General features: G+C 44.2%; 1 long non-coding RNA gene across 1 annotated transcript; it reads right to left on the bottom strand.

The window, feature by feature from the left end:
* Window positions 1–206: 206 nt before the first annotated feature.
* On the bottom strand, window positions 207–3,715 carry LOC147104588 (uncharacterized). The gene is made up of 3 exons (XR_015072361.1): window positions 2,434–3,715; window positions 1,633–1,808; window positions 207–1,524 (listed from the first exon to the last, which is right to left on the bottom strand). It is a non-coding gene; the product is annotated as an uncharacterized LOC147104588 (long non-coding RNA).
* Window positions 3,716–15,532: the final 11,817 nt, after the last annotated feature.

Below are 15,532 nucleotides of genomic sequence, written 5' to 3'. Positions count from 1 at the left end.
ACACCAACAGATCTGGTTATAGTAGATAAAATGAAATTAACCTTCTGGAAAGGTACAAACTCTCTTCATTGAGACTGACCAGCTTCCAACACTGACATGTGTGACAGAGATTAACACAGAGAGATTTCTTACAGAGTTGCCCGGTATTCTGTTCCACAGACTGTATCTATTCACTCTGAAGACGCACATATATCAGTAAATCTACAGAGAGCGCAGACAGATATTTTATTTGACATCGTCCAATAGTAAATATTCAGATGAGAGTTTCTGTATTCAATCTTAATTTGACTCACAGTGTATTAGAGGACCCGCAGCACTCAGGGTGATTCATCAGCGAAACCTTTCACAGAAAGATACAGATAATTTTCAACAAGACCAATCACTTTCCACCCCTGACACACTGGAGCTTTAAGGCGAAATTTCTCCTACACCATGGCTTGCCGTTATTCCAGCTATTGTACATATTCACTGAACATACAGATATATTGTTGAGAAACTCTACAAATATTGTAGAACACGGGTCACACATTATGACATCACACAGGCAAGGATCTGAATGTCCCTTGAACAAACTACCCAGCTCCTTCAATATGAAGACATGTGATTACAATCATTAACGCGCTCCTGTTAACCCTTTCAATTCCACAGCCACCTGATCACACCACTGTGACAGAGAAATGAGCCTTTAGGACTCTCTCAAAAATACTGAGAAGAAACGAAACACCAATAATCAATTTATAAAACTGATGTTTAGGACGTTTCTCTTTATGAAAAAAAGCAGTTGTACAGGGTCTGTCTGTATCACGTTACACAATACAGTGCTCACTTTACTGCCAAAAATACCAATTATACTTAGCAACACAAATCGCTTTTCACCTCTGCCATACATCAACAGGATGAATATGGAGAGATTTATCCTACCCCTATAGCTTCGCAGAAGCTTCTATACTGAAACAGGCCGTTCAACCCATCGAGTCCGTGTTGGCGGTTACCCACCACGCGGGTAAAAAGAAAGTGGCTCCAACAACGGAGCATTCCCTCAGTGCTGCACTGAAGTGTCAGTCTGGATTGTGTTCTCAAGTCCATAATCGTTCATGTCCCTTGGGTTCAGAGGTGAGACCGCTACTAGCTCAGCCCAGCTGACACCGTTATCTGCTGTCACTCCAACTACTCTCTCTATTCACTGTGAATATACAAGTGCAGTGCTGAGAAACTCTACAAATATTGTCGAACACGGGGTCACATTTTATGACATTACACAGGTAAACTGTCCATCCCCTTCAATATGAAGGTATCACTGACTCGGCTTCCATTCCGGAATACTGTTCGACACCAGGATACAGCTCCAGTGCTTTGTATTGTGGAACTATCAGATCCTCAGTTCTTGCAAATGTCCCAAATGTTTCAGCTCCACCAGCCTTTCCCGAGTTAGATTTAAGGTGCGTGGAGCGGACAGAAGGCCTTGTTTCGGCAGCCTCGAGAATCCTCCACTGTAATCGCGATGCGGAGTCACTTGGACATCAGCTGAAATATAAGAACAGCACGAGTCAGAAATGCTCTGATTTGAGAACAACAAACTGATTTCGAAGCTATTCTTTATAATTGTTGTGTGTAAGAGACTCGATCCCTTACCGAGGCCCTGCTGCTGATTCTGAGGTTTCAGGTAATCCCCTCTCGTTTCCAGCACGACAACATCTAAAGGCTTGAATTCGTGGATGCTCCTGAATCTCCCTCCAGTCCAAGCTCTGAACGGGTGTTGCGGGCCCCATCCGAACGCTGCACATGCTCTCCGTCAGTGTTCTCAACAACTGAAAAATAACTAGCATTTTAGTAACTCGGGCAAATACCAGAGATTAGACTACACGTGTATACAATTGATATCAACAGCGGATTAAACAATGAATTAGTTGTTAATCCAACACTTTTTAAATATACGATAGCAAAATACTGCGGATGCTGGCAATCCGAAATAACAACAGAAAACGCTGGAAAAATTCAGCAGGCCAGGCAACATCCGTGGAGAGAGAAAAACAGAGGCAACGTTTCGGGTGGAAACCCTTCTACAGGACTGAGAAAAAAAGGCAGGAAATGAAAGAGATTAAAAGGCAGTTTGGGGCTGGGAAATGGGGGAGGGGATGAAAGAAGAGACATTAAGAGATATTCAAGGTGAGACGAGATGGTAATAGGACAGGTAAAGACACAAACAATGGCTCTAGATGAAGTGTGAAATGTGCTGGCAGAGTGAGAGACAGCTGCCGTGTGGGAGAGAGAAAAGGGAAAGTCACAAACCAAAAGTGTGGATAAAAAATATAAAAATATAATAGGGGCCGAGGTTATGATCTGAAATTGTTGAACTCGATATTGAGTTCGGAAGGCTGTAAAGTGCCTAATCGGAAGATGAGGTGCTGTCCTCGAGTTTAAATATAACCTCACTTTCTTCAAACGTCAGCGATATTCTTACAGCCACTCCCTGGACCCTCTGCAGTGGAGCCTTAAACAAGTGCCCGACAGGCCCTGTCTGCCGCGGCTCTGTCCAACCGCTCCTGTATTTATAGCTCCGAATGGACAGGGACAAGCGTGAGCCCGGGGTTCTTTGCGTTTCCCACACTCAACAGCCAATCGCTGCTGTCAGGGGGACAATGGCCTCTCTGAATGAGGAATTATCCACACTGTTTGACTTACTGTTGGGGCCGAGACTCAGGACACCATCTGGAGAGCTGGAATGAGCCAGTAATCCCGGGCCAGCGGGGCTCGTGTAAGGTTGTGGGAACCGGAGAGAAGCCCCTCTCCACGCCCCCACCCATGGCACCGGGTACAGGGCAACAGCGCGAACATCTGTCTCATTCAGCTCATTCTCTTTCAGAATGACTTGTGTGGTGAATGATTTACAGATCGGGCAAAAGTTTCAAAGTAAACACTTAATAGAGTTTCCTGAGAATTACACTAATTACAACAAAAGTTTGCAGGGGAAACTTGCTGGAACCATCTGTCATGTGAAGTTTGTAGCTAATCCCCGCTATGGAAACGGCTGAGCACAATGGATACAGCAAAGGCTATGGGGCCTGACATCATTTTGGCTGTTGTGCTGAAGACTTGTGCTCCAGAACTAGCTGCGCCTCCAACCAAGCTGTTCCAGTACAGCTACAACACTGGCATCTACCTGAGAATGTGAAACATTGCCCAGGTATGTCCCGTCCACAAATAGCAGGACAAATCAAATCCAGCCAATTACCGCCCCATCAGTCTAGTCTCAATCATCAGCAAAGTGATGGAAGGTGTTGTCGACAGTGCTATCAAGCGGCACTTACTCACCAATAACCTGCGCACCGATGCTCACTTTGGGTTCCACCAGGACCACTCGGCTGCAGACCTCATTACAGCCTTGGTCCAAACATGGACAAAAGAGTTGAATTCCAGAGGTGAGGCAGCATTTGACCGAGTGTGGCATCATGAGCCCTAATAAAACTGAAGTCAAGGGGAATCAGTGGGAAAACTCTCCACTGGTTGGAATCATACCTAGCACAAAGAAAGATGGTTGTGGTGATTGAAGGTCAATCATCTCAGCCCCACGACATCGCTGCAGGAGTTCCTCAGGGCAGTGTCCTAGGCCCAACCATCTTCAGCTGCTTCATCAATGACTTTCCCTCCAACATAAGGTCAGAAGTGGGCATGTTCGCTAATGATAACACAGTGTTCAGTTCCATTCACAACTCCCCAGATAATGAAGCAATCCAAGCCCGCATGCAGCAAGACCTGGACAAAATTCAGGTTTGGGCTGATAAGTGGCAGGTAACATTTGTGCCACACAAGTGCCAGGCAATGACTATCTCCAACAAGTGAGAGTCAAACAACCACCCCTTGACATTCAACTGCATTACCATTGCTGAATCCCACATAGGGGGTCACCATTGACCAGAAACTGAACTGGACCAGCCACATAAATACTGTGGCAACAAGAGCAGGTCAGAGGCTGGGGGTTCTGCGGCAAGTGTTTCACCTCCTGACTCCCCAAAGCCATTCCTTTATTGTCGCTGGATCAAAATCCTGGAACACCCTCCCTAACAGCACTGTGGGAGCACCTTCACCACACAGACTGCAGCGGTTCAAGAAGGTGGCTCACCACCTTCTCAAGGGCAATTGGGAATGGGCAATAAATGCTGGCCTTGCCAGTGACGCCCATATCCCAGGAACGAATAAAAAAATAATTGGAAACAGGACCACGGCCCAGGGGGGAATGTGAGGCTGGATGGGGCAGGGAAGGGCACTGTGGCAAGGTAGGGCGGGATCAGAGTATGGATGGGACAGGGAAGGAAGGTAGAGCAGGTTTTGAGGCGGGGGAGGCGAATAGAGAAAGGTAGAGAGAAAGACGGGTGGGGCGGGGAAGAAACAAAGATTCGCATTTTTATAGCGCCTTTGGTGACTTCAGGATTTTCCCAACGCGACAGCCAAATTGTGCACAGCAAGGTCCCACAAACAGCAATGAGATAAATGACTAGATAATTGAAGTGATGTTGGTTGATGGATAAATACTAGCGCGAACACTGGGCAGGACCCCTCCGCTCTTCTACAAATAATGCCATGCGATCTCTTAGGTCCACCTGAGATGCCAGACGGGACCTAGGTGGATCTGATTTACTGAACCCCGGTACAAGCAGACAATCGCTGACTGCTCAGCACGTGATCGTTTACGTACACCGAACGACGGCACCTCCGGTGCAGTTACAAACAGAGCTTCCTCACAAAGGTAGTGAAGTAACTTATTCTCTGAAAGCACAACGCGTTCTCCTGGCGATCCATTTTTATTGTGCTGTAATTGTTATTATATGATTAGTGTAATTGTACCAGAACAGTGATGTTAATAAGTGAGGAATTTGAACTGCCGGAACCCCTCTCTCTGTACTTGCGTTCTGAGGAGGGTAGCACATTTGGTTCTAAATTATTAATTTCCAGGGGTCTGAAGATGGATCTTCTTAAGACAGCATGTAAGTGGATTTGAGGGATGGAAATGTGTGGTGTAATTTAGCAGCAATTTTACTGCAGCGTTAGTTTACTCAAGAGTGTGGGTTTTAGTTAGGCGGTACCTCACTGGCTGCCTTCCCAAGAGGTGGAGGAATTCCTGAACACTCTCTAAACCTGGTTTGACAGCAGACACCAATTACACTCAATGCTGCATTAAACCCGAGACCATTCCCTCCAGGGCGTATTACATCCTACTCTCCGGATTTACATTATACCCTGACTCCGGATTTATCCTGAACTTCAGTGTTTCTGCGCAGCCTATTGAAGCGGCCGTGTAAATGCACCCATCCCTCCGTGACATCGGTGCAAAGGTTCATTGCCGTGACTGAAATATGAGGCAATCAAGCACATGAACATTGATAATTATTAAGAATATTCAAGTTTTTAAAATACATCTCAGATTAACATCATCAGCGGGAAGTTCAATAGAAATCAAAATGGATAAAATTATGTATAAAGTGTATAAAATTATGAGGGGCATAGATAAAGTGGATAGAAAGAACCTACTTCCTTTAGCAGAGGGGTCAAAAACCAGGGGGCACAGATTTAAAGTAATTGGTGGAAGGTTTAGAGGGGATTTGAGGGGAAATTTCTTCACCCAGAGGTTTGTGGGGATCTGGAACTCACTGCCTGAAAGGGCGGCAGAGGCAGGAACCTAACCACATTTAACAAGTACTTGGGTGTGCACTTGGAATGCTCTAACCTGCAGGGCTACGGACCAAGAGCTGGGAAGTGGGATTAGGCTGGATAGCTCTTTGTTGGCCAGCGCGGACACGATGGGCCGAAATGGCCTCCTTCCGTGCTGTAACTTACTGGCCCAGAAATTCGGGTAGGGGGCTTCCCGCGGGTGCAAGCCCCCGACCTGCACTTACCTAGCGTGCCGGCAGTTGAGCTGTAGGGCCCCGTGGAATTCCGCTCCGGGGCCTGGCCCAGCTGCGGGCGCGCAGTGCTTGCATATCCCAGGGGCGTAGTTAGTGCGATGAGTCCCCTGGGATCACGTGGGCCATGGACAGCCAATCGGAGGAGGGAAAAGTCCATTCATAAGTCTGACAGGAAGACCTGTCAAGACTTATAAATACTACGGGCCCCAAAATAGCAGTAAACCTTCAAATAAATGTTTTTAAAAATCACACTTTTTAAATAAACTATAAATTACATTAAATAACTATTTTAAACAATAATTTAAATTTTTGAAAAAAATAATTTTATATTCTAACGGGGCTAAAAATAAACTTACCTTGCTTTAAAGTATTTAAAAATAATAAACCTGTGGAAAAAATGTTTTAATTTTAATTAATTGACCACTTACCTTGTAAAAAGCAGGCCTTACGCCTGCTTTTTACATTTCTAAATCCTGCAGGCTTATGATCCCAGGAAAACCTGCAAAAAAACCCGAAGTTTGATACACACGCGCATCCTCCCCTGCGCACGCATTCGACCTCTGAACCCCTTCGTTCAGAGGAACGGAAGTGCCGGTTTCCCGCGCATGCGCAGTGCATGCAGAAAACCGGCACTTCCATTTGGCCTACGGGTGAGTACCCCATGCGTACACACCCGTGGAGAACCGAATTTCTGGGCCATTATGATTCTATGATACATATGTAAAATCTGGTGTAATTTCTAAACAATGCAACGTGGGTGTAATGGAAATGTCATCGCCCATATGCAGCTAACTAATCGACTATTCAGCTAGCAATGCAAGCGAACACATACATGATATGGTGCACAGTACCGGTACTTTATTTCCAAGTGTACTTTCCAAAACATCCACACATTTGCTCCACTGTGCAGTTCATATTTAGAATATACCAAATGGACCATTCAGCATGTCAATGCCCAGCCATTCTGATTTAAACTGCTTTCAACAAAGAATAGTTCATCGCTTCAGCACCACAGCGGGATTGTCACAGGAGCGGAAGGGAACATTACAGCCTTCCGTTCCCCTGAAAGAAGGGGTTCAGAGGTCGAACGCGTGCGCTGGAGAGGCAGCGCGTGCGCCTGGAACTTACGTTTTTTTTTAAGCTTTCTCCGGGAGGGTAAGTCTCCAGGAGTTACACTTTAAAAAAGCAGGTGCAAGGCCTGCTTTTAACAAGGTAAGTGGTGAATTAAGTGAAATTAAAACATTTGTTCCACAGGTTTATTATTTTTAAATACTCTAAAGAAAGGTAAGTTTATTTTTAGTCCCATTAGAAAATGTAATTAATTTTTTCAAAAATTTAAATTATTGATTAAAATAGTTATTTTATGTAATTTATAGTTATTTTAAAAATGTGATGTTTTAAAAAAAGATTATTTCAAGCTTTAGTGATGTTTTGGGGCTTATAGTATTTATAATTTTGACAGCTCTTCCTGTCAATTTTATGAATGGGCAATTCCCTGCTATCATTGGCTCTCCATGGCCCACATGATCCCAGGGGACGCATTGAACTAACTGCGCCCCTGGGATATGCAAGCACTGCGCGCCGGCAGTTGGAGGAGGCCCAGGATCGGAATCCCACGTGGGCCCACAGCTCAATGGCCGGCACGCAAGGTAAATGCAGGTCGGAGGCTTGCACCCACGGGAAGCCTCCGACCCGAATTTCTGGGCCAATATAACCGAGGGAGCTTCCGAGTGCACATGCAGTGCTCCTGTCATCACTGACCCCAGGCGGATCCGCAGTCTACAGTATAACAAGCCTCTACCTCTCTGGGTAACACTATTTAGTTGCGAATAAAAACAGAAATGTTGGAAATACTCAGCAGGTCAGGCAGCATCTGTGGAGAGAGAAACAGAGTTAAGGTTTCAAGCCGATGACCTTTCATCAGAACTGGAAAATGTTAGAGAAGTAACATGTTTTAAGCAAGTACAGAGGCAGGGGAAGCAGGGGAGGAAAGAACAAAAGAGATGATGGTGCAAGGCAAAAGGGAAGGGTAATGGGACAGTGAGAAACCAAAGATGGATCTAGAGGTGGTGTAAATGGGGATAGCAGAATCATTACCAACAGCTGCTGTCCAAAAAAGGAGCTGAAGTTCGAGAAATGGGATGGAGACGGTCGCGGGCCACGTGAACCATGGTGGAGAGAAATCCTCGAATGAGGGAAAAGGAAGACCTATCCAAAACATTGGTGTGGAAGGTGGTTTCATCAGAACAGAAGTGACAGAGACAGTAAAACTGGGAGAAAGAAATAGAGTCCTTACAGGAAGCGGGGTGGGAGGAACTGTAGTCTAGGTAGCTGTAGCTTATAGTGGATGTAGAGATAGAGAAGTTAAGGAAGGGAAGGGAAGAGTCAGAGATGGACCATGTGAAGGTGAGGGAAGCATGGAAATTGGAAGCAAAGTTGATGACATTTTTGAGTTCGGGGTGAGAGCTGGAAACTGCACCAATACAGTCATCAATGTGTTGGAATAAAAGGTGAGGAAGGGGACCTGAGTAGGACTGGAGCAAAGAATGTTCCTCATATCCCATGAAAAGCCATGCATTGCTCGGACTCATATGGGTTCCCATAGCATCACCTTTTATTTGGAGGAGTCAAATGAAAAGTTGTTCAATGTGAGAACAAGTTCAGCCAGGCGGAGGAGGATGGTGGTGGATGGGGACTGGTTGGGCCTCTGTTCAAGGAAGATGCAGAGGGCCCTCAGGCCGTCCTGGTGGGGGATGGAGGTATAGGTCAATTGGACGTCCATGGTGGAAAGAAGATGGTTAGGCCAGGAAACTGGAAACTGTTGTTAGATTCGAATTTGGAGAAACCTCAGATGGAGACGGAATTGAGGACAAGTTCAGAATTTATTAAAACAACCAAGAGAAACTTGTGCATAAGGGAGAGCCACCCAGCTTCCTCAAGCTAGGGATGCACTCTCGAGAGACAAGTAGCGGTTCATTCAAGTTATACAATTCTATAAGCAACACCCACCTACTACAGAATGGGGACGTACACGTACAAACAGTGTCACAACAGTTACTCTTTATTGGTTTATGTGGTTAGTGATGTAAGCCCCCAAAGTGCAGACCAAGTGATATACAAGGTCGACGTCCCCGGCTTGTTGCAAGAAAGACAGACCAAATAATTGAAGTCACAACGGTTTATTCAGGCCTGGGGAGAACTTCTCACGTCCCTACGTGAGTCCAAACTCCAACGAGCCTTTCAAAGATCCACATAGTTATACACATTCTGCCAGCCATACCTCCTCGGAGATCCAATCAATTTAAAAGTTTACATATTAATCACTGTCCGGGAGTGGCTGTTCATACAGAGTTAACACATAGTATAAGTTTCGTTTCCCTGTAAATGAGTCATGCCTGGCCTGCTCATTTTCCTGGAAATGAGTCATGCCAGTCTTGCCTCTAAGTTTCATTTTCCTCTGAACTGGCAGGCTTCATTTCTCTGTAAGTCAAGCATATGGGTGATTAGTATACTTCATCCTCGAACATTCTGTGGCCTTGCCTGTTATAAACCTGCTTTTCTGCAGGTGAATCCTGTTTGTCTTGCCCTTTTATGTCCTTTTGGACAATTGTTCCAATACAGGTCAACATGTATTTCCACTTCCTGTTGTCTGCTTGAGCGTGCACTCTCTGGCCTTCTACCAGTCTAGGTTATACATATGTATATATATGCTATCAATCTGGAGTCTGACCTCCCCCCACGCGGTATGGTGGTCTTTCCTTTATTGTGGTCTTTCCTTTATGCATTCATTCCGGTGTAACCATTCCCGGGGCCCCTTAGACCCTGCATTAATGGTTTAGGCTTTCTGTTCAAGCTTGTCTCTCATTCCTGCGTCGGGTGTGTGACGTGCCCATTCGAGACTGGCATCACTCACTAATCCTCATTCACCACTCCTCCTTCTGCCACCTCCGTCTTACGGTTGGCCGGCCCGGTCATTAATTACCATGCCCAATTAATCCTTTTTAATTCCAGGGCTTCAGATCAAGTCCTACACCATTTGCCTTGGAGGGGTGGAGGAGTTTTCCATAATTAACTTCTCAACCTCCCTCCCTTTAGTTTCGGCTACTGTCACGTCACCAATTTCGGCTTTACTCACTCTGGTGCAGAGGCACTTGAGCAGCAAAAATACACAATATATTGTAATAACAATCACGAGGAATATCATTATGCCTTGTACCACTGAGGCGCCCAACGTCCCCGACCATCCTGATCCCCAATTATCAAAATAGGAGGAGGTGGGGGAGTTTCCTCTAATGTTGTACTAATGTCTTTTTGTTGTTTCTTTAAGTCTTCTTCTATTTTATGATAATACTTTAAAATTTCCTTTGTTTCCTGCCATAATTTCTTCCAAGCTTCCTCTTCCTCTAACTTAGGAATTGCCTTGGGCTCTGGTATGACATAAGTTTCAACCTCTTTATTAAGTCCCATATTATCAAGTGACCAGGTTTTCTTTACCTGTGGTCTTGGTGGGTGTATATAATAGTGTCCTATCTGTGTAAGTATCTTTAGATCAAAACAAAAGTTTGGTTGGGGAATGGGACAAGTCATATCTTGATATTCATATTTCTGTTCAGTTGTGGTGACACAAAATGTCCCGTTGTTTCTTGGTGCTACCCTTGTCTGGTGTATCCCCCTTGGGTGTACCTCAAGGGTGCAATTGGTGATTTTTGTAAATCCACACTCGGATGTGTCTCCCTTGGTGGGGGTGTGTGTGCACACCCATGTCCTTCCCGAACAACCAGATTTAGGAACAGCTTCTTTCCCAGGGCTGTCATCCTACTGAACTCCACAAATAAACTCTAAAGCTTGCACATCTGCCAATGCACTTTATTATGGTTATGTTTATGTTAATGTATTACAAGCCAAATGAATGTTGAATGTTTAAATGTCTTAATCTAAATGTACACTCTCGGGAGCCGCAAGCCTACATTTCGTTAGTGCACAAGTGCAGTACAACAATGACAATAAAGTTGATTATGATTATGATTATGGTTTTGGTGGCACCCGTCCATTACCACCCCTCTTAAGGTTCCATTCTTCTGGTTATTATCTTCATCCCTTTCCCAAAGTGCCTTGGTAGGGACATCATGATATTTAACCCAACTCTCCCTTTGTACCTCTCCTACATTAATCACGTCATATAGGGGCTGTCCCTCTTCTGGGAGTTGTGGGATGGCCAGTACAAAGCCAATCATCTTAGTCCATGGGGTCAGATAATTACCTGCCCGGTATACTTGTCCCATTTTACGCCCCTTACATAGACTTTTATTTGTGTCAATCCAAGGTTCCAGATCCTCATTAGTAATCCAATCAGGGATCTGTCCATTATTTATTTGCCTCATGTTATGCTGAGCATTCAACAATAGCCATGAGCCATACATGGCACATATTGGTTCCTTATGGGTTTGGCGAGAAGCATTATTAAGTCGATCAATAATTGTATTGATTGTTTCTGCATGGGGGGCTACTATCTCTTCCACCCCCAACAATTGCATTATTGTTTGTTTTCCTGCCGGTGCCAATTGCTGGCTATTTCGGTAGCTTGTTTTAGTAACTTCTCTATTTTTGCTTGTAGTTCTTCTACTCCTTTGTTTACTCCTTCTATGTCCAGGCTATTAACTGTTGCTAACCCGGCCGCATATCCTGCTCCGGCCATTTCCAATACTCCCCATTTCTTACGTCTTTGTAAGATAGATTTTCCCTGTGGACCCTCTAATTGTTTTACCCACAGGGAGTTCCATATTTGTTTTGTATGATTGTTACACATCGCGGGCATCTCAAAAGTACTCATATTAATGGCAAGCTTAATAACTCTATGTGCCACACTAAAATACACCTCATCCTGTGTTTTCCTTATTACTAATCCCCCTCGAAAACGGCAATACTTATGTTCATCCCTAGGATCAAGGCGAGGACGTTCCACCTCATTCCGGATGTCCAATGTTCCTGTAATTACAAAAAGGGGGCTGGTCATCACCAGCCAGTTAGAATGGATAAGAGTAGAATAATTCTATCAGTTCAAAATGCTGTACATCTGGTTCATTTCTTGTTCTGTGGCTCTGTCTCCAGACATACCTGAAGATGCAAACTATGGCATATAACATTATCATCATACACAGCCCTATCATTGATATATGTAGTAACTCCCCTTCCCATTCTTTATACCTTCTAGCATACTCCTCACTCTCCTCAAAAGGATCAAATCATAATTTTCCTTCTATCACTGTGGGTAAATATTAACTTAATATTAAGAAACTTAAATTTAATAATGTCCAATATCTTTAAATTTTATTCAGTAATACTGAAGTTGTTGCTTGGTGGACTTAAACAGCTGTCAGTGGAAAGGGTTACCTCCTTTGCAGGCTTTTGAAGGTGGAGCAAAACATTATTGCGTCACTTCACATAACTTAAAAAACATTCCTGATCGAAAAAGACAGTTGTGTTTTCACACTTTAACTAAACATGAACACTTGGGCTTCATGGGTCAGATTCCCTTTCTCAGCTGCCCACTTAGCTGCCTCGTCTGCCCATGCATTGCCCTGTTGGTGTCGGTCAGTAATCTTCTTGTATGCTTTAATTTATTATTGCGCACTCTTTGGGTAGGAGAGAGGCTCCTAATAATTCCTTGATTATATTCTCGTGTCTTATGGGTCCTCCTCCTGATGTCATATATCCTCGCCTACTCCAGGCTACCATGTAATCAGGCACCACCCCAAAGGAATAGCGACTATCTTGTATATGTTTACACTTTTTCCTTTGGCTAACCTCAGGGCTTCGGTGAGAGCCACCAAGTCTGCTACCTGAGCCGATAGGCTTCCTTCTAGCCAATTTTCCCTTTTAACCTGTCCGTTGCCATTGTAATGATCCTTATTGTGGTAGTTATAGATGTGGAATGGTCTATTCTGGTCTGGTAATCCCAGGGCAGGAGCACTTATGAGGGCTTGTTTCACTTTACAAAAGCTGTTTCATGGTCGGGGCCCCAGTCCACCAGCTCCTGGGATGGTTTCCCCCCTGTCATAAATCGCAACTTCTACAAGAAGTAACTCAGGAAGTACTACTGAACGGCCAGCTGAGGGTGCCGTCCGAGGAGTATAAATACTCGGGCATGGGCCCAACTTGGCCAGAGACAGTCTGGAGACAGGAAGCTAGTGACTACTAACTAGACCTCCATGTTTTGTTACAAGTCCATTAAAGCCTTGCTTTATGTACAACCAAGTGCGTAGTGAGTCTTTATTACGTCACCCCCTTTGATCCAATCCTGTATAGGCTGGGCCATTTCTGCATATTCTGGGATAAAGTTCCAGCAATAATTAAATAGCCCTAATACCTCCCCTCCCCTCTCTGGTGCGGTCCCTTCCTGCTGTTTTCTCTAGCTGCTTGTAAGTACAGGACTGTGATAAATCAAAGCACGCAGCCAGTGATTGCGTGCTGTTCCCCTTGGTCCTAATGTCCCTCCCATCTGTTTTCAGGCATTTGTCTCTTCCCTTGTGTTATTATGTATCCTAGGTAGATTTTTTCGTCCTTCCCTACCTGTACCTTTCTAGGGGTTAACTTTAGTCCCACATTCTGTAGGGCTCCCAGCACCGTAGTCAATTAAATATTGTAGAGGGACCTGCCACTATCGGATGTTCTTGCGGAGTGGAGTTATCTTATTCAATTCGGACTACACCAATACACCAACCAGAATTTCACTGTGGCCACAATGAAAGTCTGGTTTTAATAGGTTAATTTACCAGCTTAACTTAAATTGTAGTAGGTTTTTTTTCATTCTGGGGGCACAATCTTATTCACACATTCTTAAAACTTCCAAAATCCAAGACAAGACAAAAGGGTTAAAAGCCTTTTTTTTTAAACACAGAGAAGTGGGTGGAGCTAAAACACACAACAGGCTTTTTTTTTTAAGGACAGACTTTCAGACAAAGGAATATTGTAACCTCTTAAACATTCCTAGTCAGGAAAACATTCACACTTTAACACACAATTTCATACAACCTGAAATTCCAGCATATTTTTAAGGTTCCTTTCACTCAGCAAATCTTGTGTTTTATTTGCCTCGGTACAGATGTTCATAACTTCCATGTTGGTAAAGCTTTAAGTTTATCTTTTTTTTCCTTTTTAAATTGGTGATTCAGCAGCTTTCCCTGGCTTTCCAAATCCTGTTTTTTTTCTTCCTTTGCTGAGTTTTCAAATTGGTTAGCCTGCAAATTAGATCTTTTGCCTTCTTTATCTCTCCCTTCTGTTTCGATTCCTTACATTGTTTCTGGTAACAAGCTAAGATTACCATTCCCTCTTTTCCCTCTTTATCTTTGGTTTGTCCCCTCCACCAAGCCCTTTGGCTCTCTGCACCGTCTTTTTTATTTTTTTTATCTACCAGGAATCGGGTTATAGAATCCAGGTCCCCCCACAATGGGGAATCCTCCTTTCCATCTTTTTTTTTCATGATTCTAAATTCACTCGTCTCACTTTATATATCTAATACTTAATTCACGTTGTTGGTAAATTAGGTTTGTACGCTACGTTGTTCGCCACTATAGCGTTAACTTAGTTAGTTCCTTACTTCCTGTCAATCACTCCATTTCGTTCAACACACACACCAACCCTTTAGTCACGAGATTCTTATACTGTGGGGTTTGTATCTCGCTACATCCTACTTGATCCTGGTCATCACGTGGGACTACTGTCCTCTTAATTCCGGCTCAGGCTAGCCATTTGGGACAGACCTCACCCTTACCGTTTTAACCTCTTTGTGACTATTGAGTTATTTAATTTACTCACGATTGTACAATCATTCATTCATTTACTGAGGTTTCGCCACCTCTCAGTTTAAAAGGATTTCCCGCCTCCCGGGTTCGCCGCCTCTCGGCTTAAAAGGATTTCCCACCTCCCGGGTTAGGGGACTTACCGTCCCTGTTGCTTTACTTTTTCGGTCAGAAGGACTCATCCTTCACCAAGTGTTAAAACAACCCGTTTAACTACTTCTTAAGAGCTGCACCTCATGGGCCTACCAGATTTCTAAACCCTTGTTTTCTGGTACCGCTGTCCGGCAGTTTTAACCACCTTCAATTCAAGGTGTCTTTCTTTTTATAGTTCTTTTTGTACGTCGATCTTACTTGACGTCTCGCCAGCGATTAACCTCTAATTTTACAGTTGGTAATTTAAACGTACTCACCCGTTTTGTTCAGATCGCGTATCCCATCCTCGTCGCCAATTGATGTGAGCCCCCAAAGTGCGGACCAAGTGATATACAAGGTCGACATCACCGGCTTGTTGCAAGAAAGACAGACCAAATAATTGAAGTCACAACGGTTTATTCAGGCCTGGGGAGAACTTCTCACATCCCTACGCGAGTCCAAACTCCAACGAGCCTTTCAAAGATCCACATAGTTATACACATTTTGCCAGCCATACCTCCTCAGAGATCCAATCAATTTAAAAGTTTACACATTAATCACTCTCCGGGAGTGGCTGTTCATACAGAGTTAACACATAAGTTTCGTTTCCCTGTAAATGAGTCATGCCTGGCCTGCTCAATTTCCTGGAAATGAGTCTTGCCAGTCTTGCCTCTGTAAGTTTAATTTTCCTCTGAACTGGCA

The sequence above is a fragment of the Somniosus microcephalus genome, chromosome 19 (assembly GCF_052327205.1).
Source record: "Somniosus microcephalus isolate GS21.2 chromosome 19, FLI_Smic_1.0, whole genome shotgun sequence".
Lineage (NCBI taxonomy): Eukaryota > Metazoa > Chordata > Chondrichthyes > Squaliformes > Somniosidae > Somniosus > Somniosus microcephalus.
The sequence above is the reverse complement of the archived record's forward strand: the minus strand, read 5'-3'. Positions and strand labels throughout refer to the sequence as shown.